This window comes from Lathamus discolor, chromosome 3, assembly GCF_037157495.1.
Source record: "Lathamus discolor isolate bLatDis1 chromosome 3, bLatDis1.hap1, whole genome shotgun sequence".
Taxonomy (NCBI): Eukaryota; Metazoa; Chordata; class Aves; order Psittaciformes; family Psittacidae; genus Lathamus; species Lathamus discolor.
This window is the reverse complement of record NC_088886.1, coordinates 42,322,870-42,349,097: the sequence shown is the minus strand read 5'-3', so window position 1 is coordinate 42,349,097 and position 26,228 is coordinate 42,322,870.

The window sequence follows — 26,228 nt, the reverse complement described above, 5'->3', positions numbered from 1 at the left end:
CAGTTTGTTGGATCTTCACTGAGGCCCTGACAGGAAGACCAGCAAATCAAAACATCACACAATATTGCCTCTGATAAAATGTGTATAACACTCTCTTCTCACCTTTACATAAAACCCTTTCTAAATATTTTAAGCCACCACAGAAAGGGTTGGCTGCGCAGAGTATCCATCAACAACATATCTGCTACAGACTGGGCTTCCAGACCAAGCTGCACAACCATTGCTGCTGTCTGGATAGAATATAAGCCAGCTAGAACTGATTTATTAGTGGCAATGAATACCCTGTAGCTGTAGAGAAGCACTATTACATCAATATTACAATCATGCAGGTCTGCACTTCAGGCTGGAGTTGGTTTTCCGGGCTATGCAAGAAAGACAAAAAAGACCCCCCCCACACTAGGTCTTCACCTACTGTTTCTGACTTACTCTTTTCATTACGCGTAGATAATCAAAAACAAATATGAGCAATATATCTTTTGGAATAAAACTGTTCATAGACACCCCCATGGTTCACAGCAAACATCAGCACTGAGATCAGCAGTGCAAATACTGAAAGCTGATCACATGTTGGCTATCCAGATTCAGACTGTATTGTGACTTCTTTTTAGCTTTCTCTTAGGGAAAAGAGGGAAGAAATATTAATTATAATAAAAGTAGGAACCATGAGCAAGTGAGGGAGAAATAAGCTCGCTAAACCTAGTGAGCTCTCATGGTGGGGAACAAGGCAGCCTGTGAGGAACCAGCCAGCAAATGAAGGACTGAGATCACCTGCCACCGAGAGGTCTTAAGGAATCTGCTACACAGCAGACCACAGAGAAGGTGCATTTTCTTCAGGGCCTAAAGGGGGCTGTGACATGTCTATTTTATCTCCCGATGAAATAAGCCACTGAAAATTTTTGGACTGAGAGCTAGATTAGTGAAAAGGATTCAACCTGCAAAGATACTGTGGACAGTGCAAACATTTTTCAGACTGTTATTTTAATTTCAAACAGCTAATCTGAATTCCTTTGTTTTAAAATCTTTCCTCTACCCTGCATTCAAAAAATCTACCCTTAGAGGCTGAAAGCCCTTTTGGTATCCTCACTATAATGAAAGATGCAATCAGCCTTACTTCACAGCTACACCTGGCTTGCCGTCATAACCACGTATCCCAGTAAACTCTTGGAAAGCAAAGAAAAATGAGCCTACTCTTCCTGTCCTCAGCTTTCCCTATTGTGCAGACCTGAATTCTTCAGCCTCCTGATTGATAACTGTGTCTTTCCATGGCTATTTGAGATAACCATGTGGAAAATCAGTGCAAATGATGCATGTTTAATTGGGGCACTACCAGAAATCTTGCATATCTGTCAACCTCTCTGAGAGATATCTGAATCCACTTTGAAAGTCAACCAACAATTTGTGGCAGAGCCAAAGACACTCAGGCCTGTGCTAGTAAATAAGTGATATACTCAATGACCAGAGAAAATGCAAGCCATTCAAATTGCTTTGGCTTCTTATCTATGGCAAAGAAAATATTAAATTACATTTAGTTTAATTATTGATTGGTAAAATTAATTATTTCTTGTGAATAAATCAGCAGGTATCAAGTAACAATCACAGACTAAATCCCAGTTGGCATAAGCCATCTTTATTCTGCTGCTCACTGGGAAACTGGCTCCACAAACTCTTTGTTTGTGTCCTTCTTTGAGAATACAACCATCACAAGCACAGGCCAGGACTTTACACTTCCTTGGTTTTAAACTTTGAGCCAGAGTCCATGGGGGAAAAAAACGGAAAGCTCCAGAGAAAATCCTAGTGAGCATCGCATTCTGTTCTGTTTGGAGAAAACATAGTAGGTATTTGCAAATTAATTAACTGTAGGGTGAGCAAATTAGCAGTCAAACAAAGCAAATATTATATAACCTGATCTTGAATAACACTGTATTATGGTCATGAACCGTCAAGTGTTTCAGCAAAAAGACATAGTGATACCTTTTGTGCTACAAAAGCTCTCAGAAGCTATACCAAGACGTTTGCTATGTCCCCACCTGAGTCTCTTTCATCACTGAGACATTTGTGTGCCTATTAAAAATACATTTCTGTTTCTAGACTACTTCTGGCAACAGGTAAAGACATTTATGGCTAGGAGGATCTGCTTGTTTGCTGAGCCTGTCTGAACACTTCTGTGTCAATAGAGAAAATATATGTGCACAGCTCTAATGGGGATCCCTCTATTGTAGTACTTTGTCACTTTGAGAGCACTTTGCCCTCCATGCCCTGTGAGCATTTTTTACAGTTAAAATCAACATGCCTGAGTTCTTGTTTCCAACTTTCAGTAATGTTTATTATTGTTTGTCAGCAACTCAGCTCTGCTGGAAAAACCTCCTTCGGTGAATAATGAAGTCATTCCCAGAGTGACTGCTGGGTTCCAAAATTTTCTGTACTGTACCTACGGCTATTTAGCTGTACATGAGAAGTGCAGAAAATCTTACTTTTCATGGCCCATAAATAAACAGCCAATCCAACACTTCAGCACATTTCTAATTGTAATGCAGCGTGTAATGTTTCAGTGCACAATACAGATGTTTTCATTCAGATGTTTGAGTTATTATATGAAGAGGAGACAATGATGGTTAAGTATGTGTTTGCATTATAGTCACGGCATGAAATCATTATGTTCAACTTCCCTGATCATTTTCTTCATAGAAAAAATAAAATTCTCTTCAGCCATGATTCTTTCCCACATGGAACAAGCTGCAGAAAAGTCAAAGACATCCATTTATAGACTACTTATAGCAAAATAAAGGTAAAAGCTTTGTTTAAGCATTGCACCCTCTCTGTCCTCTTTCCCTGTTGTTAATCATATACCACCTCTTAGCTGAAATGAGCCCAGGAGGTACTAGCAAGAGCAGGGTTTTCCTGTGGCATTTTTATCCTCTTTGATAACAGCCCAATCAGCCATCTCCCTTGCTCCATCCCCACTGGAGGTATAAGAGGCAATTGTCGTCAATGGAGCACCAAAATGTTCTCTCTCTAACATTGGGGTACTGACTCTATTGCTTTGATACTGGTTCTCATTACTTTTTCTCTACCTTCAGTCCTCTCTTCGTTTCTCCCCCATCCTTTCTGCCCATCAGCCTCAGCAGGCTATTTTTTAAAGTTAAAAAGCTACCCAACTAAACCTTCTGCTGTCATTTCCTTTTCTATTCCAGAGCTATCTCCCTTTATATCTGCCTAAGTTCAGTAAATTATTACTTGATGAGAATAACTCATTTGTTCACTTATAAAAAGGCCTGACTTCACAAACAGATATTTTTATGAGTTCTATTTGTGTAGGCACAAATAACTATCTTGGTTATGTGAACAAGCCACATGGATACACATAGGCAATAAACATCTGGGCAACTCCAGACCACAACTCGAGACCATTTTAACTTTAGAAAAATCAAACCTTAAATGGCAAAAAATTTGATATTCCTAGATTGGCAGGGTTGGGTTTGTCTCTTCAAGAAGACTTGTTTGACACCATTTGTGATGTACAAATGCAAATGAAATAACAGGGGGAAAAGTGTTTTGACACTTTTTATGAGTGGTTTATAAGGTACTGAAATGAAAACCATAATCAGAAATGGTCTAAAGCCATCACTACAGCAATTCACATAATTAAATTAAGCAAACTTTAAATCGTTTTGTTACACCTTTGTTTTCTTAAAGTACAGAACTAATGTGTAAAGCCAAGACTAAACGAGAGAAATCAGTGGCATGGAACAGAAAAGTTTGATTTTCATTCTAGCAAACCCTAAAATACTAAACTGTAGTGACATTGCATGTATTAAATGAAAGTATTTCAAAAGAAAATGTAAGGCCAAAGGATTCAAGCATGCAGACTTGAATGAAAATTTTTACCTTCAGATGAGTGCTGTTGATGAGAAAGTGATCAAAACCTCTGATTTCAAAACAAATCATATTTTGGATCCCGTGTAATTTGACATTTCATTGATAAAATAATTTCACTGCAAGGATTAATTGGGCCTAATTTAGATATATATACATATACATAGTTTAAAATACAAATCTTGGGAAACTCTTGGAAAAGAAGTTGCAGTAGTTAAATGACATGACTTAGGATTGCAGTTGAATGAGCTCGCAAACAAAAGTTTTTTTAAATTTAGTTTATTTGTCAAACAACTAATTATGGAAATTTACGTCAGTCTATTGTTTATCCCAATGCACGTTTCTTACACCTCTGTACCATTTGTTGCTACAGTTGGATGATTGATTTCCCGATAATAAAAATTTCCATTGAAAACTTTAACCCAATCCTTTCTTCCTCCTTCAAGTGTACTCCAACAGCACTTTTGGATAGTGTTCCAAACACTAAGGAAGAGAAGTAAAATTCAGTGAGTTCATTGCCCATGTCAAAATCAACCTGCAACTTGTTTAAAGCAGTCTTCTGAATAGGTTTCTTCTCTTAGTCATTGCCTGCAAAAACCTGCATAAAAGTAATGCTCATTACAGAGGAACTTTTCAACCAGCAATGGATATGGATATGGCTGAATGTTAAGCATAAACGGAGTGACATTAAACCTTTTCTTGGTATGGTTCAGCAACCAAGTTTGAACTGTCTTAATGTTTTCTCATTTCATTAGTGTTCAGAAATAAACAGCTTTTGTGAACAAATGTATGTGATGTGAGGTTTTTATACCTTAAAAGTTTCACTTCATGTTGACATTATTTTGTGCTGTATGTCAGCTAAATTTCATTATAGTCTCCTTGTCACCTAACATTAACGACAGAAGGAAGAAGGACAAGAAGTATGTCATCAGAGATAATTCTTGCTTATTCAAGAATAGCCCAATTCATATATGGCCAACATTTTTGGGGAGCACAAAATTAGCACAAATGAGAGGAAAATATGCAGTAAAAGATATATTAAGAATTTGAAGATGGGTATATATTTATGCAGCATGGGATTATTTCTCTGGGTACCAGTACATATTTACATCTCGCTGTCCCCTATTCCACTTTTGCTCTGATTACCTGTAAACTTTGAAAATAATATACAAAACAAGCTCCTAGGAATAATTGAGTTTTATCATGCTTCACAAACTTCATGCTATACCCTGCATTTTTATCTTCATATTTAGTAAAAGTGACTGTAAATATCTGCATTATTAATACAATGCACTATTGTATTAATAATTGTATTAATAAGCACTGATATTGAAGTGAGGTACAATAGGTACCTAAATTCTAAAACAGGGATTTCAATAAGGAAATCAAGTGCATTTATAACACTAAGTTTCCAAAGTATAAATGCAACAGACTTACAGTAATTAAGCATTTGGTTTAATGCATTCAATCATGTTTGGAAATTACCTTATTTACTTTAAGGATTGAATGGGGGTTTTCAAAAATAAAAAGATTAATAATCAAGATAAGATGACAGAGGGGAAAAGAAAACTTTTAAAAGAGATGCTAAATTGAACTGCTGAAGGCAGTGGTAAAAATGTGCATGATTTCAAACCAGATCAGATAAAACTCTTAGGAATATGTTGACCATCTCTATAGTCTTCTGAAAATTTCCCTGCATTACAGGTACAGACTAGTAAAATAGTCAAGGAGGTCATTTCCACCACTAACTTCAAGGCAACCAGGCAACACCTTGCTGTGAAGCAAACCACTGGAGAGAAATAAGTAGTTTTATACTTAACACATCTAACAAGAACATGTTTGTGGTCAGGTTTCAAAACGCCTTAATTATAGGTCTTTTTATTTAAACATGCAAATTGCTGGCAAGTTAGGCATATATTGCAGAGTATGAATTCCTCACAGTCAACAACTAATAATAACAATTAAAAAAAAAAAAAAAGAAGAAAAAACTGGATAAAAGCAGCCAAACCATCTGACAAAGCCTAGGGCACATGTAACCCCATCACTACAAATGACTGCAGAGCTTACAAAACGAGCCAGATGCTGCTTCTGGAAGGATTTCATCTATAATACCCGAACCGCATGACAGCCTATCACAACTCATGTTTGGCCTAAAGGTGTGCATCACTGGTGGAACAGGAAAATGATGCGAGTGAACAGGAGCAAAGCCTTAATACTAAGGAGGGGTTTTTGCTGTGGTTTGTAGTATGGCATTTTGGGGATTTTAATTTGAAAACTGCATTTGTTTCACCTGCAGACACTGGCACAGATGGTGCTTCTATAATATGCTGTTGTAAGAGACTGATTTGTTCGCAGTGTTGCATTCATGTCCATATTCATGTCCAAATGTATCGGGTCTTCTATAGTGTTGCTCAGGATTGGGTCAATTGTGGAGATGAGTGTGTCCTTGGTGCATAACAAAGAAATTTGCCCATAGCCCCTCTGGCAGATGCAGCATCCGTGTTCTTAGCTCCTTTCCCCACCTAGGCATGTGGCTGGATAATAAAATAATTGCAGAATGAATAGACTTTTTGAAAGGGTTGAAAACATACATGAGAAGCTGCATTTCACAGACATGCATACTAGTAAGGGTTACACAATCCATTAATTCTCGCTTCACTTTCCCTTCTTGATTCTTCTGAAAAAAAGCTGCTAAGTAGGGCTGGAGGCTGAGAAAGACAAGAACCTTTCCCCTGATACTGAGGTTTTAAGTAAAGAGATTTAATAATACCAACTGAGTTCACTCCCATGTTTCTTCTTTTTGATTAGTTTGAAGTTATTTTTATGAAAGTCTTTCCTTGCTGAACAGTCATGGCTGTGTCTATCTTCAGCTTAACCTTTCCACAACATACTCAGCATTCTTCAACCTGCATTAAATGATACTTAGGAGGATTATTTGCATCTTGTTAAATTATTTTTCTGGTTTCTGACAGATTTCTCTAATTAGAAAACAACGATTGCAATTTCTAAAAGTAGACAAAAACGTCCCCTCGTTGCAACACTTAGCAAAACTACTTCAACACAAAACTGATTATTAATACCTCAGCATAAGTTCATCACCATTAGGAATATGCTTAAATACATGTTTGTGTTGCCTCTTAGTATGTTGAAACAAGTCATAAAAAAGATTTAAGGCAAGAAATTTGCAGATCACAGTCCGGAGGCAGCAGAAGAAACCATTATTCAGTGTAAGTTTGATCTATTCTGAACACTTCAGGAACATGAATAATTCCCACATGTATACACTTTTCTTTCTTTTTATTTTTCTCTTTTTTTTTCTTGTTTTCTTTTTATTTAATTTTTGGTAGCCAACAGAGCTCTAACTCCTTGTTAATAATAAGTTCTTGATGAAGATTCAATCTTCCAACTGCTATTACTTCATTAGTTCACAGCAGCACATATATGCTCAGGTCTCGTAAGCATTCCCATGAGAGATCTCCAACTTGCAGACAGACACCACAACAAGTGATTCTTTCAAAAGGAGCATTTCTGTCCTAACTTTGCTGATTAGGAACATGGGAGGGAAACAAAGTGCCAGTGGGAGACTTGGTCCTTTTACAATGATAGTTTAATCCATTTAGGCAACTCATATTAGAGAAGGTACAAATTTCCCATTATAAATTGCATTCCACTAGATTATTTCACTTGCTTATATTCCAGGATAGATAATGCCTAAAATTATTGGTCCTATTCTCTCTGAATCAGTCACTGAACAAAAGTTAAACTTAATGTAGAGTGGGTATACCATCATGGTGATGCTATCTTTGGATAATGAAATAATCTAACAAGCAAGCATGCGATGTTCAAACAACGGAAAAATGAAAGCCTTAATCAGCTGGAATCCACGTCCTGCTGCAATACCTCTTGATTACTGCCTTTCTTAGGTAGATCTCAAAACACTCAAGGGTTTCTCGAGTCAGTGTGAGGCAGGTTTCTGCCACCTCTCCATTCCTAACCATTATCATCCTCATTTTGGCCAGGAAAGGAACAGGACTTTGTCAGAACTGGATCTGGCAACCTGCACTCAACTTTGGAGGTACCAGCACAAGTTAGTTGCCCTGTTGGACCAAAACCCAGAAACCCAGCCCTTACATGTGAGTGCCTTTATACAGTCCTGACAGTGCAATTGCACAGACAGATCCTCCTGCAGACCAATCCTGCTCCATTCACAAATGTCTGGAGGCTCGGAGGCCTCAGCAGGATGCTTGTGAGCGTCACAGCCAGGCATACCACAAGCCCAGTATGAAAAGTATAAGAAAGTATGCTTTCTTATTCCTCTTTTAGGGATCAGTTAGGACAACTACTGTGCATACTAATGAAACTTTTCTTAGTGGTTCCCACACCATTCACATTCTTTCTGTCATCAAATATAAGATACCATATAATGACCATCTTTGTCAACATGGTATTTGCTGAAAACATTGCCTTCTACAGCACATAGCCAATGTGGCCAAAATAACTCTAAAAAGTAGAGTTAGTGAGTGGCAATGGCATATTAATGAAAAAGTTTTACGGTTTGTCTATGACCCCGTTGGTAACAAAGTCAAATAAGCCAAAAATTTTGTAATGACTGTGTTATGGTTCCTCCTAGACTCCCCACCCTCGCTACATGTAATGCAAATCACTTTCTGGTAAATCACTTCCTGGTATACAGAAAAACATAACATAATTCCAGTTAGGAAGGACTTATATATGGAGATTTCAATGTGTTCCTCATTTTGTTGGCTTTGTAGAAGATACTACATCTTTTATTGCCCGCAGCAGTACTATTAGTACTACTACTGGTGAACATTAATGTCCAGCTAACTGTGTAGCTAATAATCAGGTATTCTTACCTTCTGGCTTGTGAGCATCATGTTGCTTGTGAGACTTTACTCATAGATACAGAATATTAGAGGGTTAAACAAAAATTGCTATAGAGCATAAAGATGACACATAGAATATGCAACCACTCCTCTTCCCTGTGAAAAAGAAAAGGACAGGGATCACTGTGTTCATGTGTATTTTCTATTCTATAGGCTGTCTGAAATTAAAGACCTCGGTGTATGTGAAAAGAAGGGACCAAATAATGTAAATATGGATTTCATAATGCTCAAACTGGAATCCTTACCATTTGAAAAGCAACTATAGGCAGAGGAATTAGGACAATAGATATGCCCTGACTCTGTTTCACCTGTTCTACTGAAATACAGTACCCATAATGGATGCACATGTTAGCAGAGTGGTTTGTTATTCACTCTTTTCATGTACTGCCTGATGCATCTTTGTCATGATTTATTGTTCCTAACAGCTATATCAAGTGTTGCAATTACTGCACAATACAGATTTAAGCCTATAATATTTCTAGATTGGAGAGAGAAAAATAATATATTAAGTGCTTGTGATATCTTTATGTATAAGTTTGAGAATCATTAAATAGCTGTCACTCTTCCTTCGTCCTCAGCATCAATTACTCCACTCTGGTTTTACTTACTCCACTCTGTATAATGAGTCCCTAGAGCATGTTTCATTGCAGGAGAATGAACACATTCTTCACTTGCGGTCAGTGGGATGTGGTTAATTTGAAATCACTTAAACTATTATATCTGTCAAGCGTGGTTATTTTATTTTCAATTCACATCAGTGTTTTAGTATGCATGTTGGTTACTGGGTTAAACTGGCAGATTAATTTCTAAGCAGTCTGTTGTAATGCTCTTCATCACTGTTTTTACATGTAGCTCTTGTTGCAAGTTAATATGTTACAATTAAAATTTACTTCAGAGAAATGTACATTTAATATAAATACTCATATGATAAACACCACTGAATGAAAACTGGCAAGAGCAGTGGACTTTCAGCTTTTCTCGTGAAGACACAGAATAGTTGGTTTTTTCATTGTTTCATCTTCACTTGTTTTGGAAATGGAATTTACATCATTACATGAATTTGTGACCAAAAAAAAAATGTTCAGTAACTAGGATCTCTTTCACTTTTTTTTTTTTTCTGATCTATTTATATATTGCACTGTTCAAAAAAGCGGCAGGCTTCAATACAGCGTGTGCAGATTCACAATTCGCAATGTATAAAACTATTTGTTTTTTTCTTTTTAAAATATTGTGGCTTGAAATTTATAAATAGCCAGAATTTGAAGATGCTGAAAGACTGACTTACACAGCTACTAATAACAGGATGCTGATAGAGAGAAATAGAGTAACTGCCAATGGGCTTTTTATTACAGCAATATTGTACATATTACATGAATAAATTACATTGTTGCATTATGCAGCTGCTGCATCATCAGTTTAGAGAGTAGAATGCGATCCTAAGTATTCAGGGATGCAAGCTCATTATCTCTAAACCCACTTTGGTTACAGCTACAATGCGATCCAAGCTAAACTGCTTTTATATAACATATTGCATATACCTATGTGTAATCAGGTACATGGCTCAGAGACAAACTGATGAGTTTTGGTGTCTAATCAAATTTATAAAAAAAGTCTGTTTAACTGAATCAGGCAGAATCTTTCACTTGGAAAGGTTATTAGTAAAACTACATTACCCATAAAAATACAAACCTACCTATGTTGTGAAACATCATTTTTGATTTGAAAGATGCTAGTAGAAAAATATGCATTTATATAATGACAATTCTAACTGTAAAAAAAAAAAAGAAGAAAAAAATAAAAAAAAAAATGTTTTCCTCTATCTTATTATGATGATGACAACTGCTAATGTTTGAATGCTGCCAAGGCACTTCTCAAAACACAGTTGTTTTTATTCTCTGCACATTGTTCTCTCGTCCCACCAAATAAAACACAAATCTTGAGGCTCTCCACAGCTGCAAATGTTTGCCTAGGACTTGTAGATTCAAGCTTACATATTTTATATATTGATGCAAATATCTTTGGCTAGGCAAATAATATGATGCCAGTTCTGTTAATATTGCTGAACCCCTGTTTCTTTTCAGTGCTATTTTTCACTTTGCTGAAACTGTGCTTATTTTAGTTGTCATTGTTATTCCACTCTTCTGAAAGCACATACATTCCTTCCATTACCCACCTGGCTCACTGTGCTCATCACCTCGAAGGAAATACTGTGCCTGGAGAAATCAGTCGTTTTACAGCTACCTTCAAGCTGGACAACATTTTACTATTGGGCTCTTGCCAGATGAGGCTGTTTGTTGTATGACATTTCTACAGAGCTTTTTGTAAGAGGTTTCTTTAAGTGGTTCCTAAAAGCTATCATAATCATGGAGATAATAGCAGTCAAGGTGAGGATAAACATATAGAGCTGTATCTCTATACTCATACATAATAAAACCAGGTGTGAGAAAAATCTCACAATTTTAGTCTAAACAGGTTTAGAATAGAGAGGGCCATCATTCAAATCCCAAAGTTGGAAACTGATGTTTTGAATATTTTCAAGAAATTCTAGACAAATTAAGATCTAAGCCTAATGTGGAATGATGTATATATGATAACGTATACATTAGTCAGGGCACTGAAAGAGCACCCAGGACTGACTCACTGGTCTTCTGTCCACTGAAGACATGGCCCAGCATTGACAAAAAACAGAATCAGAAAATAAAAGGAAAAGCTCTGAGGCTATGTTTCCCCTGCACCTGGACACATTGCCAGCATAATGTAAGAAACATCCACGCTAGACTTGAAAGAGCGAAGGGAGCAATGAAAGTGTTGATTCATCCATCAACCATGTGTCACTCTCTCTCCTTCATTAAAAGCAGAAATACATTTTTCCTCATTATTTTTTTAAGTTATGGTTTTCCCACATAGATATCTAAACAGTCTGCAACATTTAGACTTCCCTAAACTTCAGGCTAAGACACCATGATTCCTGCACCTTCTATGGTGTTCCAAAAGTACTGTCAGCTCTAGTCCACAGCTACTCAGCAATCATGCATCCTGCTGTAGCTGAGAAGTTATACATGAATCCTAAATAATACTACATCATAAAGTGAAGATACCCTATGTTAATAGTATCAGATCACATGATTTGTTACTGCTGTTAGCCCTTTTTTGTCCATATCTCGGAAAGTGAAGAATACAAATCTGAATACAGTCTGTACCTATAATCGACTCTGCTTTTTGCGACTTACCAAAATCATATAATATTGTTTCCATTATCCACATAGAACAAAAAAGAAAAAAAAAGGACTTTTAAGACTGTAAAAGAATACTTTTGTGTGAAAATGTGCTCAACCACATGCTCCTGAAGAGAAAATAAGAGGGGTGAGAAACGCAAATTTGTTAATGCAGTTGGCAGTATTAATGTATCTCTGTGGAGATACATATACCTGAAAAGAATGAAAATTGCCTTACATTTACAGGTAAGACTGTCAAGGACCATCACAGATTTACTTCCAAACCTAAATTTACTTCAAGTGACAAAGATCTTCCCAGTTTTCTCTCAGAATATCCCTAATATTTTTATGAAAATAAAGAAAAGCTACATGGATAACAGGTTTTAATTCTTTTGTAGAATGAAAGAGCATAGTATTTTCCAGTACTAACCCTGATAATGTTCTGTCTATATGACACACTAATATATGGGGGGAAACATTAAAATATTATTGCATACTAAAAAATAAAAGGAAGTTAAAATTGAAAAAGAAATTGTCTAGGTGAATGCTGCCATACTCATAAACCAGCACTGATATATATATATCAATGTGTGCCTGTACATATATGTATGCACAAATGTGTATATATAGATAATGATGCATACAGTAGTATGTACTATTTTTCATAATTTTTTTTTCAAGGTCTTGAGTTTATTCAGCAAAGTACTGAACAGAATTCTTCAGTTTTACTATGGCAATTTCAAATACCTTTGGTCCCAAATAATGCAGTTATGAGAAAGTAAGATGTTTTGTCCTTTTATATCAAAAATTTGCTGAAGCAAGCTGGATCACAGTCACCTTTTGGTGGTCACAGTCATAAGTGGATATGAAAAATTTTGATTGCAAAGATTATTGCAGGCAAATGAGAATACCTTTCATAATGGAAATGACTAGACAATCTTAGCTTAACTTTTATTACATGCAAACTAAAAAGGCAATCAAGTCAATGGTAGCATCTGATCTCTGCATGTCTCTTCAGAGTCAGTCAGTAACCAGTACTGTGAGCAGCTGTAGAAAGTGAATTTAATTTTGCTTGTGTGTGTGTATAAAGCAAATGTAAAGCTGAATATTTTTTTAGCTCCTGAGCACAAGCAAAAGTTGGCATACAAGTTGCCTGTGGTTACTGGGGTAAAACAGTTAATGTGTGAGGTTTTCTTCTTCCAAGCTGTAGTGAGATGAAGAGATCCCATATGGGCGACTAGTACAAAGAAAACAGGGAGTAACAGGAAAAAGAAAAAAAAAATAGATATTAAAAAAAAAGAGCCTGTAGGGTAACAGAGGGAAACAAGATTGAAAGAACAAAACATCAACATTGTTAGTCATGAGGAACAGACAGGAGGGAGGCATTGCCTGCTGACCATGTGTACCAATGCCAAAAAATCTAAAAAAATGCAGCATCTGTGGTATGGGATGGTCTCTATCTAGATCTGAAAGACAGCAGCAGATTGTTTTTATAGAAAGAAAAGGTGTCAGCAGAAACAAGGAGCATACACACATGGAAACATTTGCTGTAAGAAGCCACTTGAAAAACAACCAAGGAGCTGAGTGGGAGAAACATCTGTGAAACACGCAGCAAGACCACCACTAGTGCTTCATGGAAGAGGTGGGAACAGAAGGGAATACACAAGAAGTGTTGGACATAGTATCTTGTCAGATTGACAAGGAAATGTTGTCTGTACTTTCAAGAAAGTCTAGTATCTTGTAAGTCTGAGTGGAAAAAAACTTTGTCTTCCTTTTGAGGGAACAAGGGAGTACTCTTTATACTTATGAATAAGCAAGCATGTCCATGCTCATTGACCAAAGTCAATCAACAAGTGTTATCTTTGAGAAGAAATTGCACTTTGCAGGGAATATGTTGGTAATTCTGCTTACCAGGATTAGGGTACTTTGGGTTCATTTCCATGGGCTTACTTCTTATTTTAATAACCATAACATGCACAGTCTTAATGCATATTAGCTTAAGGGATTGCAAATTGTCACCAGTGAAACACAATGGCTGTGTAGTTTTCGGGTCAGTGAAAGCAGATGTAATGTGTAACATCAAGGAGGAAGAAGTCCCATACCTTTTAGCTGTCTGGCCTTAATTTTATGATTCAGACTTTTTCTGGTTGACAGAAGAAAGCAAAGGCTTCATATCAAGAACCATATCTGAAGTCACTTCAACTATTCCTCATGAAGACATCAGACTAGATGCAAAGTGACCTGTCTTTAACCCAAATGAAAAAGAAAACATTGATCAGGGAAAATTCCACTTCTCTGGGTCTCAAATAAAACCTTTTAATGACTTTTCAGTATTGCCAAGGAATGGTGCAGGAAAGGATATTTTGCTAGCCAACTGTTACATATAAATGTATGGAAAGCCCATGTGCTACCCAAAGGCCTCTTAAGGAGGTCACATAAAAGATGAGTCATAATGTAACTGATTTCTACCAGATCATCTCTCCATTTGCTCACTGCAGAAAAAACAAACTATGGAATGCAAAAGCACTTTGAAGTGACTGATGATCTTGCTGGTTATTAACCACACTGAAGGAGACCTTAGTAAAAAGCAAATGAAGGAAAATGAGAACTAAAGACTGTGGGGCTCATTCTGACCATTGTAAAGACAAAACGAACCTTTTATTATTTATATAGCGATGCTCTCTTATCTCTCTAGGGAGAGATATTTCTCAAGGGAAAAATATTACTCAGTATCTCTCAATATTGAGAAAAAATATTATATACTTTAATATTTTTACAAAATATATACCCATTTTAATGATTTTAGGATTTTTTGCAAAAAAATTCTTTAAAAAGAATTGCTGCTTTTTTCTTCTTCTTCCACAGGTTAATATGTTTTATCATGTATTTTTGGTGAATCCATCAAAAAAACCACTCTTTCTAATGAAACAGAAAGATTAAATAAATACCTGAATATAAGAAAAAAAAGGCCAGAGGTAAAAAAAGATTCTTCAGACAGAAACAGTGTCTATCTGCAATAAGTTCCAGGTAGCTTTTCTGTCCTCACTGTCTTTCAGAACAAAAAAACTTTCCTTCCTACTACAACCTTCCACATGCTGTTAATGAGTATTTATATTATCAAACAGTTCTTCAGAAACTGTCAAAAAAAAGATCAAAAATCTAACAAAAACAGGCATCTGCTAAGCAAATGTAAAAAGAAAAAAATAGATTATAAGTTCCTACTATTACAAGAAATTGATTTTTTTAATTCGCTGTTTGATGTTGGCTGCTGTAGTATTAGTTATATCTCCTTGTGTTGTTGTTTATTATCTAGACCAGATTTTTCCTGCATCCTTCAATACACCCACAGACTGGGAAATCAAAAACCTGCTACACCTGTGCTCAGTGAGCTGCAGGATGGGTCCCAAGGGTCATGTAACATCAGGCTATTGGCTGTGACTCACTAAAATCAGTCCTGCTTTAGGAGAGAGGTATGTCATCTTGCACATATAAACCTTAATCCAAATGCCTGGCAGTGAATACTAGTCTTGACAGGTACTGAGCCAGCTTGCCACTTGGCCGATTAAAAAGGACTGCTTCCTGGAGATTATGTGGCTTGGCACAGCAAGAACACAGAGGTTAAACTATGATATTTGCCAACCAAAAAAGATCCTCTCATTTTCCCACTCTATCTCTGCTCCCTGGATAAGCATTTTTGGCCTTTTGCCTTGGTTTGAAGGCAAGACTTGTTAGGATTTAGCCTAAGGGACATGCTTTACTGTTGAAGGTCAAGCTATATTTTGACTGTTGTGAAGCCCTGATATGATAAGGTCATATTCTTTCTCATTAGGGCTGATCTCTGAAGGCTCCAGGTTACTTCTGGGACATCATCAAGAATGTAAATTATTCCACACCTTGCCGAGACCAATTCCTGATGGTTTTTATGTTCCAGATTCAGGAATTACAGACTATTTTCCCTGAGACTGCAGCAGAACAGGACATAGACTTTTCAATACATATAGAATTTCAGAACATGAACACTTGGATTTGTTCCCAGCAATATACTTTGTCTTGACTCCTACTCATTGTTTGTATACTTAATCATCATGTGTATTTTTAAACCATAAGTAATTACAATCTAAAAATGTTGAAACCAGACTTATTGTAAGGTATTTCATTGTCAATGAAACAGCAGATTCTGAAGAAACACAGTCCTATTGTTATTTTTCTAACAAATTTTATTCATCATGCATCAGTGGTGGTTTTTTGTTTAGTTTTTCTAGAGCTAACATCAGTACTGCAACGATGCTTTTCTGCTCTGGACAATACCTCTGCCTCTTTGTTACTCAGTGGCACACAGTCTCTGCATATCACATGTTCCTGAGCATCAGACACTGCAAAAAAGGCCACTGCTTCCTAGCATCTCTTCTGTGTCTGCTTAGAGCCAAAGCTTCAGCAGCAGCACAGGAATGCTTTTTCCTGATTTTCTGGCTCAGACAGTCATCTGGGTATCCCACAGTGTGATATAACTACACCCCCTCCTCCAGACAGGCTGTTGAAGCACCTCCAAATTCACAGTGCTCATCCTGTGCTGGAGCCTTCCTCCCTCTTCGTGGTGTCTTTTATGAAAACGGAGTATCTCAGAAATAACCAGCTGTTTTGAAGCGAAGTGTAATAAAAAAAAACCTTGAGCAATCTGCATATGTTTTTATTCCTGATCTGTCTTGTTACAACAGACTGTGCAATAGGGAGAAAATTTTGCCTACCATCACTATTTGTCCAGCCCTCCTATAACCAATTTGTAGCTCCAGTACATATCAGCTGCTCAGTTTCTCATTGTTGTGGTAGAGTTTATTGGAATTAATAATACATCTGCTCTTCCAGAAGCATCATAGACAATCCTTCTTTTATCAGACATTGGTGTAAACAGTCTTCTGATTGTGAAGTTGAAAAGGATAAATTAATTTTTAAAACTAAATAGTCCAAATTGGCTTTTGACCTGCAGTGAAGGTTTTTTGTTTCATTTTTCAACTTCTGAAACACGTTTTCTATAGTTTCGATTGAGGATTTCTTGGCTTCCACCTGATTCTCTCTCTAACAGACTGAGCAGCAAGGAGCTTCTGTCACTACAAAGAAAACATTCCAAATCCCCTACTCTACTGTCAAGCCCACAATAAAAAAGAGAGAGTCAGCAACCTAAGGATGCTGCCTGAAAAGCTTCTAAACAGAGCTGTAGTTCCCAGAGTTTAATAAGACTACTTGTATGCATAAAGTCTTTCATAGCTGCAATTATGTCATGTCAGATCAGGATAATTTTTTGTTTGGGGTTTTTTTTTCTAATATTTTTAAACATTCTTAGTAGTGTCAATACCAATGCTGATCAGAATTAATTTGTTGCTGTAAAAATTGTACTTTATTGAAAATCATTGTGAATTTATTGCCTTTGCTTAGTATCGCTTATTATTCTCATTAAGAATGGTTGAAATTTCTGAACTCAAATATTCAGTATTTTCACTTTACTAAATTTTAAATCTCTTGATCCTTTAAAATTCTCACCCATTGTGTCTCTCATGTTTGCTAATAGTATCTAACCTAGAAAAAGACGCCCTCTCATTATTGCAAAAATAAAAGTAAAATGTACTACTGGCAAAAAAAAAAAAAGTCTACCCAAATGTTGTTTTGATAAAAATTAGTTTTGATTAAATATGTTAATAGTAAGGAAAGTACTGGAAAGACTAATATCCTATATGTCATTACACTGTTGAGAAAATGTAATTAGTACAGCAGAAGTATCTGTAATAGGACTAAAACCAGAAAATAAATGCCTAGAATTAATGTCTATTGTTCCATATTTAATTAATTAATACGGAACACTACTGTACTACAGAAAAAGTAGCCAACATACTAGAGGACACAAGGACTTCAGTTATTAAAAAGGGTCAGATAACAACTATTTGTCTATATTCATAAGAAGATTAAAAGCCAAATGATAGGGGCCTCAGAAGGCTGAGATGTTCCTATTTCAGTTCCTCCACACTAAAATCAATGAGAAAATGCACACACATCTGAAGGCAGGGTTTGGCCTGTGCAAGGGAACCTCACTGAGAGAAATCGTTCTGCAAAGGCATCAGAAAGGATCAAGGCTCCTGCAATCCTTGAGTTCATGTCAGCCACAGAAAGAGAGAGAATTAAGAAAAAAACAAGGATGGCCCAAGCACAAGAGGAATTGAGGTAGAATGTCTTTGCCCATACCATCATCGTGGAAATGAATTATGGAAAGCAGGAAAAATACCATTAATGTACGATCTTAAAAAGGAACAGGGCAGCTTTCAGAGTTAAAAGCTCACTTTGTAGTGTACAGCTGCTAATGCAAAGGATGGGTCAGGACTGGCAAGACATCCCATCCTCCTTCTGTCAAAAAAGAATAAAAATGCATCAATCTTCTTGTATCATCATCATTTAATCAGGCATTAAACATAACAACTCAAAGCAGTTTCAGTGTCCTCCAGATCAGGAAGGATATATTCTGTGATAACTCAACATTTCACTAAACCAACGGTGTGTCCTGAATGAGTCGAGCTGCCCAAATTAGATTTAAAGGCGAAAAGACATGCTTAAATTGATGTGGAGTCCGTTAGGCGAATTGCTGCGGCTGTAGGACCGATGCAGCGATCGAGACTCTAAGCTGACATCAAAGAGGAAAAAAAATCAGCTGAAATGACAGCAGCAGCTGCAGCATCCGCCTCTAAATTAGGCTGTGTTTCAAAGTCTGGACTCAACTGCTAAGCAGTATAAAGACCCAGGAGGAAGGCTGCCCAAGAAAAAGAGTTAGATTTCTAACCTAACACATCAAAGTAACACATGCTTAGAAGAGCAATAAATGCATATGGCACACATTCACATGCTGCCTAATTGCAGTGGGCTCATGAAGCCTAGACAAACCTTCAGCTGATTCCTACTTTTAGAGAGGATTTGAGTCCTTTTTGAATGCAGAAAGCTGACATAAATTGGTAGCAGATTAGAGTCTGACATTGTGATAATACATCCCATAATTTAAAAAGATGGCCACTTTTCATATCATAACACACCTTCAAAATACTGAGCTCCTTATTTTATAATTTATACATCTACCAGATTACAGCATATCCACAACATAATAAATTAAGTAAACCTTTCTCTCAAAATTCACAAATAGAACAGAAAGCCACCAATTTCATTCTTAATTTGCTTACATACCAATTTAATCATACTTGTGGGAAGAGTGGGAAATACATAATTAAATTAAATACATTGCTGAATGTTTTAGCAGTCAAAATCATTGATTCAGAGAAAATACCCATGGTTTGGTATGCATTTTTATTTTAGTTTATTCTATACATCTGGGGAAACTATTGGAAGTAAACCTAAATGTGTGTATACTTTATTTGTTATGTACATCAAGCATACTTAGTGCAAAAAATTGCATATTTTCATAGTTGTAGGGATATGATTTGATTTCTTTTTTCATCTCATGCAAGCTTTCAAACAAAACCAAGTTAATTACTTAAAATGTTTACTAAAATTCCTATGAAATTGCAGTGCAGCAGTGAATCTGTGAACTAATTCAAACATGCTCTCCTCGCTTGTCTTCAAGAAACTGTGAATAAGTATGTAATAGAAACACTAATAAAAAAAAGCGAAAAAACATGAAACATAATTCTCTACAAACCTCTGAATCTTGCTTATATAGCTTTAAATTAATACACTTTTGCAAAGGGTTAAAGTTGCAAGCAACAACAATCATCTACAGTGCACTGTCTTAACTTGTGCATTAAGAAAAACAATTCCACCAGAAATGATACGATAACCCTGATAGACTGGCATTATTTCTCATGAAGTAATATTGCATTTTATGCTTATAGACTTCTACCAGTTTAAATGAATCTGTTCGAGGACATCAACATCAAATACAGTAGTATAGTAGTTATCATCAAAACAATCAGAGATGCTAAAAAAAGAAAAAAACCTAAATGTGCAGTACTCAAGGGAAAGCAGAAGCACAAATGTCTGTACATATGCTGCACTTATAGGATGTGCTATCTCACTCAAGAATCAACTGATAAAACATATCTGTTGAAATTATTCATCTCGAAATAAAAATTACTCAGAAGCTAACACTCCTAGAAGGACACAAATGAGTATGGTGCAAATTAAGGCCAGATTCTTATTTTGTCCATATTTTGTCATTTGTGTAGTCGTAATATCGTATGAAGTCATTATGTAAAATGAGGTAAAACAGCACTGCATTGTTTCTGGGCCTCAAGCAGCAAAACATGGAGTGGCATAGTGGGTACCAGGGGTTAGGTGCAAAAGGACTCTGAGAGCGTGAAGATCATCACAGCCCTTCTTAAATTAACTCATCCTGACTACCTGGGTGCTCTGACCTGTGTTGCAGGTCACCACTGCAACCAACCTGGAAACAGTGTGATTTGCTAGCGTTTAGTCAGATCACTTTTTATTGTTGTTTCACTTTGTCTTTCACAATACTTACTAAATGTTAGTGTTTCGTGAGCATTTTGGAGTAGGGATGTCTTTGTTAAAAACTCAGCCACAGTGGCTCTCAGAAAGTGTGGAGAACTTGCAATGCAGACTTGCTGAACACTCTGAGAATAACACAAGATCAAATCGTTATGTGGTTGTCTCAATAGACAACTTGCCTGGTATAGAAATTAGAAAGGAGAGAGGTTTTTTTTCCTGTGGAAATTGAAAGACCATTAAAGGCCAAACTCAGCACAACATTTTTTATAAGTAAACACAAAAATACAGTTTTCATTGTTAAGATTAAATGTTTCTGAAGTTAGAGTAATACAAGCCTTTAATTTGTTTCAAGCTTTTCTGACCCAGAATATTCCTATTTTGAATGAGAGGATTTTTGTTGTAGTTCGGACAGGTTCTAACAACCACAGCATTTCTGAGAGGACCTGTTCATTTTCCCCCAGCCCGAAGTGCATCCAAACACTGTATTTTCTGAGGATGGCCTTAGCTCTATGCTCTTTATCTCCTTCATTACTCTAACTCTATTTCCCATATAAATTCTGTAAAAGGGGAAACTGAAACCATTTTTTCCAAGTTTTCTGCTGAAAGTTCACCTTCTTTTGCATTCCCACTCTGGTCCAGGAAGCATCTGGAAAACTCACAGAATTTAGGAATAGAGTCTCTGCAGCCTTAGTAGTTTCCCTCTACTTCCAACTATGTCATTAACTTTCACATCCCAACCCCAAATGAGCTTAAATGTAGACTCTTCTACATCTAATGAGCCATAATTAGCCCATCAACTTCTGACAAGCCTAAATAGACTTGTTAGGGAATGGTAAATCTAGTCAATCTCAGAGTAGAATGGGTGTCAACCCTCCAAGGAAAGAAACAAATCTCTTACAAGTTATTTGAAGGGTTTCCAGTCTCCTCCAGGAGCTCAAAAAGTGGGAACCTAGTTTATGTCACTGCTCTCTTACCCTTCCCTTTTAAAGTTTGCAAACATTTCCACAAAAATTATCTAGCTAAGGAGACTGCAGAGGTAATTTATTGTGGTGTGATGGATTATCCTTTCTCCTTCTGCTCCTCTAGATAAAGAAGGAACTGTGATGCTGAAAGGAATCATCTTTGGCTTGTTTCTGTCAGCTCTGTTTCTGCAGTTGCCAGAGCCAAAATTAGCTCCTCAGCTCCTGATGACCCATGCTGCTGTTACTATTTAAAATGTTAATAACTCTTAAAATAATAAGAGTGTAATCATCTAATCTTTATTTCTCTGCACTAAAGCTCAACTAGGTGTGTTCAGGGAGCCAAAACATACTTAACTTATTCCAGGTTATTTATTTATTTGTTTAGCTAGGGAATGCAAAAGTGTCACAGAGTTAACAGAGCATCAGGACTGCTGAAAAATGTCTGCTATGTAGGAGAGCCATAATGCCTCAAAGGATCCTGCCATTTTTGGCAAGTGTTGGTTTATACTGATGTTTTGGTGCTTGCATAATTCCAAACTGAAATGTGGAAACTGTGCCAATATTTGCAAGTTTTGAGAAATGGGCAGACCCACCATTTAAAAACAGCACACATATGCATCTGATGTTAAACTTATTTGGACACATAAACCTTAATAGTGAACTGTCAGTCTCAGAGTCCATACAGTTTACATGGTTGTCTGTCTAAATGCTAATGTAAGAGAGATATTACCAAATAAAAACATTGTTTGGATGGCTAGAACTCTTCTTATTTTCACAAGCCAGCTGAGGTTCTGGGAGTGGGATAACTCTGGAAGTCTGTATTAAATTTACAGCTTAAACACTACTGGTCTACTGACTTCAGTGGAATAATGCAATTTACAGCAGCTGAGTCAATGCTGACTGCCACAGAAAGCCTGCAGAGAAATTAAAATTCCTGCTCTGATAATAAAATGGATCTGAAATCACGAAATTGCAATAAAATGAATATAATTCTCTTTTGCTTTTTTAGCAGTTATTACATCTCAGTTTCTGAAAAATATCTATCTTTTGTTTCCAAGCTGTGTTTGTACACTAAGATTCTGCCCTAGGAGAATCTTATCACCAAGTTATAAATCTCAGAACCCAGAGAATTTCAACAGAAATATTTATTCATTCCTAACGAGTTTGGGTTTAACACTAGCACTGTAATTAAATTGTGTTTTCTTCACTTTTCCCCTGCTGTTTGAGAGAGAATGCATTCAGCTGTCTGTTATACAATGAGAACTAAGTGAATGCTAATCTATTTTAACCTCAGTGGATTTGAAAGAAAAGATAGACTTTGATTTTATTAATTGTTTTCTAAAACAGGGAAAAAACTCAGAACAGTGCCTTCACATACGTATGAGGAATTTCAAATAAAAATCCTGTTTTCATTACTCTAGCACAAAATAGCAACTGATTCTGTCAGACTTTAATTGATACAGCTACTGCATGTCAAAATATTTTATCAAGTCTTCATTTATAAAGCGAAAGTTAATGAGAGAATATGCCTTCTGCTCTCACAAATATACTTAAAATTAGCTATATACATCGTCTTCTCTGCTGCCATCATCCCACACCATGCTATTTAAATTACCACAAGGTTGTAAGTGCTCCCTTGAGGCACCAAATAAGGTTAAAATGTTCAACTACTGCTTCTTTTTGTTTATGTTTTTAAGTGAACGCCATCAAGCAATGGCTGGGGCATGTCTGTGAGGGGATAACTACTGGTAGGAGACCCTGGTCATATGGACACAAACACCCAAGCAAATGGAGGAAATTATTGGGAGTGTCTTCAACTCAATCTGAATAGCCATATTTGGCATGTTATCTTCTCCCTGATCCTGAGCTGTCCTAGATATTGAGTCCTCGCGTTTTTCAAAAGACAGTAGCACCAGATAGGCCTGCAGAAAGGCTGACGTTGTATGTGAAATTTACAGATATTTAGGTTTCCTGCTCAACCTGTTCAGACTTGCATACAAAGAAAGCACTTTGACCAAATACTCAACATACACAGACCAAGATTCTCTGTTAGTCAGGCAATCAGAGAAGTTTGTTTACTGACATCTTTTATCCCCTCCCACCAAACAACGGATCCAGAAGGACACATTTCCCTTCCTCACTACAAGATCTCACTTATTCTGGGGCTGTCAGGACAAGAGGACTGCTGCGTTATTCCCGTGCACCCTCTAATACAAAACATCGTTCATTTAATGGGTTCAGACAGACAGAACGTGAAAGTGACATGGCTCTAGTGAAATGTTTTATTATGCTCCTTGCAAGTGGAATACAAAATTACTGCTTTAAACTCTTACCTCCTTATTTTTAAGTCAGAAAATGTGACAATGAAAGTTGGAAGCATCAGATAAAGCAGTGTGATATCTATAGAGAAAAAGTTACACTATAGGCAACTTGCTTACTCAGCAGAATGCACTCTTTAGAAAACTTGTGAAAAGTAGTACACTAAGAGCAGATAAATGCTTTGAATAATCAGAATCAGCACTCACAAAAGCACCAGTCTTCTGGGAATACTGGAGAAGACAGAAAATCTTGACCTTTGTCCTGGTAGAAAATTAACCATCCTTCTTCTCAAGCAAAGTACAAGCAAAGAAAACCTTGCCCAAATACAGGAAAGAGACTGCATAAACTCCCTCTGCAAAACCCAACGACAACATGAGGGGCAGAAGAGCACAGCCTTAATAGTAGCCTCAGAAGTTCAAGCTCACATATGGAATCCTTTAGATAGCCTAAAAGAAAGCTAAATGCTCTGGCTGAGATCTCATTCCCGCTAAGGTCAATGACAACACACCTGCTGAGTTTGTCCTCCAGATCTTGATGTTCTGGAAACAGAGGTTGTAACAGCAGAAAAAAACACCAAGATCAAACTTACTTACATTACCTATATATTTGCATCATAAGGGGGTTTTCTGTCTATTAAAGATGTTTTCAGGAACTAAATCATGAGCTACAGCATTCATTTCACAGTGGCATAGTAGTATAACTTACAACAAGGTTTCTAGGAATGAAGATGAAGGAGCATAGAAAGAGTCAACACGATTGTTTTACTGTATCTCCTATTTGTAAGATTACCCTTTCACATTTTCAAAGCTTAGCAAGTGCTGTCTAAAGACTTATGTATTAAGATACATGGATTGAGTATTTTTGCACCTTCTTGCAAGCTGTCTGTTTATGCAGCACTAACTCCATAAGAAAAATACTACCTACCTACATTGAGGGAACTAAACCTTTTGGCTTCCTGAGCATAACTGTGATGCCTGGGCCATGCATAAATGAAACACTATATTTTTACTTAGAGCCTTACAGTCTATGTGTGTACAGTATTTGTGTATCTCTACACTGTGTCCTGTCCTTGAAGAAGTGAGTAGAAGCAATTCTGGAGCTACAAGGATGCAGAATACTTAATTCAGAACAAGGGCTTTATTGAAAAATCTGTGGAAATGAGTATTTCTTTCTCTCTCTCACAGTGACACAGAAGCCCCAAGCTAATTAGCTTGAAAAAGACAGATAATTAGACAGAAAAAATAATAAAGCAATGGATATATGGTGCACAAAGGTACTCAGATAGTTTGTTAAACCTTTTGTGCACCAATATGTGATGCTTTGGAGCAGAATATCCCAACCAGTTGGACCATTATATCACCTGGCTTTCCATGGTGGGATGTGTTCTAACAAATCCAGGACCCTTTATCATTCCATTGACCATGTGGTCACTCAGTAGTCTGCCCTTTCCTCTCACATCACTGCTTCACTGTAATTTCCTGATTTTCAACAAACAAATAAATAAAAATCACTCTAAATTCTGTTTTTAAAGGTTTCTTTCTGACCTGGGATATAAACTGAGACTTGAGTACAAAGAACTTAAAAGCTTTCAAACCTGATGCTTTCAAGTACTCTGAAGGTATGGAAACTGTATCTTTTGTAGTGGGCTTTGGGTTAAACCACATATAATATCTTCAACCCAGAAACAGGTCAATATAGAGACATCCAGGAAGCAGTGGAAAACCTCTTTGAACCTTCCATGTGAGAAATACTGGTTTTATTACTCTTAATAGGTTACATCCTGTCCCTACCATACATCCCAAGTATCCTTTCATCCTGCAGGTGTGTATGACTTTGTCTCTTAAGCACCCACTAAAGTGAAGTAATCCTTGTACTTGCTGTGATTCGCAGCCCATGCATAAAGGAGAACAGGCAATAGCCTGGCTGTGTCTGAGCCATGAAGTGTTAGTCAGAAAAAGATTCTCAGAATACATTTTAAGATCTGTATCAAGTAAAAATACAGTACACTGGTGTGTATGTTATTTTCCATGTGAATGACACAATACAAAGCATATGTCTACTTTATAATGAAAAAGTCATTTTTGATAAAACATTCATTGTGAAGTTCAGCAGAATGCCATTAGAGGGCATAAAAGAGTAGTTGTGCAAAGAAGGGAACACAGCCTCAAGCAAATAAACTAAAGAAAATAACTGGCATCAAAATAAAATAAGAAAAACACTTTAAGTGAATCACCTCTGTTGAGCAATCAGTTCTGAATGCCATCTCTGCAAAACCACACTCTCTTCTTCCTTCTTGAGTCTCCTGTCACTGCAGGGAATGGGTCTTGGCCACCAGCAAAGGCAAGATCAAACCCATTTTGGTCCAGCAGCAATATTTAACTCCTTCTGGAATTTTTAAATCATATATAAAACAAGACACAAACCCAAAGATTTAGTAATCTAACTGCTGCGCCAGTGAT